The sequence below is a fragment of the Natrix helvetica genome, assembly GCF_964273705.1.
Source record: "Natrix helvetica genome assembly, chromosome: 1".
NCBI classification, from domain to species: domain Eukaryota; kingdom Metazoa; phylum Chordata; class Lepidosauria; order Squamata; family Natricidae; genus Natrix; species Natrix helvetica.
Window position 1 is genome coordinate 134026910 of NC_138548.1, and position 4341 is coordinate 134031250.

Consider the following 4341-nt stretch of genomic DNA (forward strand, 5'->3'; position numbering starts at 1 on the left):
AGCAAATTGACATGGGTGACTGGACGGATGGATGATTTTAGAAGGGAGAGGACGAAAGGATGAATGGGCTGTCAGACCTTTCAGTCGACGGTCAGAGGTCCTGGCCACAGACAGCAGAAGGCTGCTATCTGGGTACTCACGTTAAAGAGCAGGTATTTGTCCAGAGCCATGGCTGCAAATCTTCAACCAGAAGAGAAACCTGATCAAACAAAGAAGAGAAAAAAGGAAGTTACAGGAAAAGGTTGATATTCAGGGACAAACCGTGCAAGTCATTAAATATGCAACCAATTAGCACAATGTCAGACATAATCCAAAAGTCAAAGAATTGAACCAATTGAGCAAGCTCACAAGAATTCAAAAATTCCCGATAAGTCATTCTTTACCAGAAGCATTAGAAACCCTAACAAAAGAATTCCAGAGAATTTCCTGGGACAGTTGAGCTGTAACAGCAAGAATCCTTTTTGCAAAAACAATATTCAAATTCTTTTGCACTATTCTTCTTGCTTGCCCTTTATAATGGAAGTGTTTTAGTCTGCCTTTTATTGGAAACTGAATCGACTTGACACCCGTCTCTTATTTTGGAAATAGATGAGGTTTGCTATCATGTTGCTTTTCACTGACTGTTCAAGAATTCTCCTACAAAGAACATTCCCAACTTATGCTTTGCAATTGTACTTTTAAAACTAATCTAAAGTCTTATTAGACAGTGGAGCAAACGATCAAAGAAACATCAGGGCAGTTTAAATAAAAAGCACTTTATATTTGCAGCTATACAAATTGTCATCTGCTCTAGCACAATACAGTATATTCTTTATGGGTACAAAGTAGTGCAAGTCTGATGGTTATTGATAAGTATAGATGTTCTCTATTACTCTGCGTATTGTTCGTCACCAAATGATCAAATTATTTAACATTAAAGCAACATAAAAATAATGCACAAATGGAATATTAAAAAAACATGGCTGAACTGTCTAGACTAGAGGTAGTCTTCAACTTCCAACCACACTTGAGCAAATGTACTGGGAAACCCATGTTTCATACAGCTTCAAAAGAAGGGAGTTTTTCAGTGAAGGTAACACCATTAGAAGCTCCTTCCTTTGGGAATGTTTGGCTTGGTATCATTTCTTTTCATTTCCTTCATTTAAGGGAACGGTTGCTATTTATTCCTATAATTTAAAAAAATGTCAAACCACTAGTCCTTGAAGCAGTATGCTGTTTGAATCAAATCTGCCTTCTCATCACTATTAACGGATAGCATAACCATAGCAGAAGATTCTGAGAAGAGAGCAATGACCTTTTGGAAGAAAATCTGGAATGGCAAGGGAAGAAAATAGTAGACTTCTGAGGCTTCCCTTCTATGCAAAACTAGAAAATGCTACCAAAGGGAGGTAGTAGGAAAAATCAGAAGGCAGGAAGTACATTCATTTCTCCTGTCCTCCTCTCTTCAGAGAAATCAAATTTGGAAAGACAGGCCTGTCAGTACTCCTTCCTCAACAATGGAGGAAAAGTTATAGAGGGGGGGCAATGGCTACAGGTCAGTGGTGGGTTGCAAATATTTTTACTACTGGTTTGGGTGCACTCCTCCACATGCTTCCAGGCCTCCTGCCGCTGCTACTACTGGTTCAGCCGAACCGGGAGCAACCCACCACTGGTACAGGTGAGGAATAGAATGGAACTGACCCTGGAAGCCATTGCTTTCCAGCCCATATGATAAGCTGCAGGTCATTGGGGCACTAGCTTCATGCCCAGAGTTACTCCACTGGTGATTGCTAACACACATTGAAAAAAAACAGACTATTCGATTTTATGGCATTTATAACAATACTTTAATATGTAATCTCAGTAATATTAATCCATTCATACTGCATCAGTAGTAGTGAACCAATAGCATTTCAGCTAGGTCAACTGGCTAGTGTGTGTGTGCATATGTGTCTGTGTAAAATTTCTATTAAGAATTTTGATTATAATGGTAAAATCTAATGCAAGGTAAACTTAAAGAAACACAGGAGAACAGAAAGAAGTAAAAACAGCAATAAAAAAGAAAGTGAGAAGAAACAAAAAAAATGTGAATATAATAAAAAGAAAAGAAATATATAAGTGACTTCCAACCTCCATCACAAGTATAAACAAATTTAGTGACTCTTCATTCCCTTTAAGATTGCACACATTCATTCCATATCCCATCACTTACCTATCAACAAAACCATAAAACGTAGCATGGCCAATTATAGTTCAAGAACATCTCGAGAGACTAAAGTTCCCTACTACCACCTTAGACTGTGGTGCAAAAATCTTGGCACATTTAAGTGTCCTATTGTATGATATAATTAAAAATACATAGATACCAAACCTTTAATGTAAGCTTATTACATTCAAGCACAAAGTTATAACTAGTAGAATCACTACACTACACTAGGTTTGATTAATGTGTACATACTGGTATTATGTACAAGGGTATCTATTCCTCTGCATGAAAGCATTCTTGGGTAAATTAAGAATCATTGCCACTTGAGGCTGACTGGAGTCACTCTTCAGAGTTAACCGGAAAAGCACTGCTGATCACATGTAATGTGTGTAAATAATGTGCTCATGCTTTTTCAAGATGTTTCTGTAATCAGTCTATCACCTCGTCTAATCATCATCCCATCTGGAACAGCTTATTTTTTTTCCAACACTTGGTTTTATTCATACTTTAATTATTTTTCCTGTTCTATTTGGGGAAGATCACAGTTAGTGGCAAAGAAGGATTTCTTGTGCGATCAAAGGTTACAACATGTTCTGTCGTGAAGGAGTGAATAAAGAACAGTGTGAGAGCAGATTTAGCAAGGAATTGTGATGATTCAGCTCAGAGCAGCAAAATCCCAGAAATGATGCAAAAAGGAGGAAAAGGAAAAGCAAGTGTTCTCGAAAAACATTTTTGGTGTAATTTAAGGTAGGTTCACAAGGAAGATCATATTCAACAAGGTTTAGTCTAAAAAAAACCCATCTGCTGAATTATAGCTGAATTATGGAGACTCTAGAAAGAGTGCAGAGAAGGGCAACAAAGATAATTAGGGACTGGAGGCTAAAACATATGAAGAACGGTTGCAGGAAACCATTAATGAAAAGAAGGACTAGAGGAGACGTGATAGCAGTGTTCCAATATCTCAGGGGTTGCCACAAAGAAGAGGGAGTCAAACTATTCTCCAAGGCACCTGAGGGTAGAACAAGAAGCAATGGGTTGAAACTAATCAAAGAGAGAAGCAACTTAGAACTGAGGAGAAATTTCCTGACAGTTAGAACAATTAATCAGGAGCAACTTGCCTCCAGAAGTTGTGAATGCTCCAACACTGGAAGTCTTTAAGAAGATGTTGGATAACCATTTGTCTGAAGTGGTGTAGGGTTTCCTGCCTAGGCAGGGGTTCAAAGGTCCCTTCCAATTCTGCTATTCTATTCTATAGCCAACGGAAAAACTCCATGGATTCTTGTCCAACAATTTGAATCGTAATTTTCCACTCCCTAAGTACAATTTTAAGGGCATGCATTTGCACTCACCTATATTCTAGGTTCATATCAGGTTCACGATAATAAATAAAACATGGTTTTGAGAAAAAGGAGTAGTAACACTAGCATTGTCACATGTATTTAACAGTAGATATTGTCCACAGTTACATTCAACACTAAAAGAAAGAAATGGACTTTTTTGAGATCAACATAACACCATCTAAACAATTTGTATATTCCCCTTACTCAGACAGCATACATTAATACCCCAAAATGTACATGTTTTAAGAGCAGTAATATTGTATTCCCTGACTAATTTTCAAACAATAATTGCATTCATGTGCAACGATAAACCTGGAATCCTGGAATAATCAACAGGAATAATATGAATGATCAAAGAGTGAATTATAGGTAATCCTTTTTTAGTGGCCACCTCAGAAAATAACTATTCAGAGTTACCACAGTGATGATGAAAAATCAACTTTGCAACCATCACTCATATTTATTACCTTCACAGGTCTAAAAGAAAATTTAAGTAGGATCATAAGCACAGTCGGGATTTCACTTAGTGACCACTTTGTTTAATGACTGAGTTACTGGTACCAATTGTAGCCACTAAATAAGGACTATATGAAATGTAGTCTATCCATCCATCCATCCATCCATCCATCCATCCATCCATCCATCCATCCATTTATGTTTATATGATGTATTTATCATTGTTTACAAATATCTCAATGTGGTGAATATACATGTATTCAACTCACCTTCCTCCTTCTATTTTCCCCTCAAGGACAACCTGTGAAGTGTCTTGGGCTGAGAGAGAGTGACTGGCCCAAGGTCACCCAATTTGGAAAG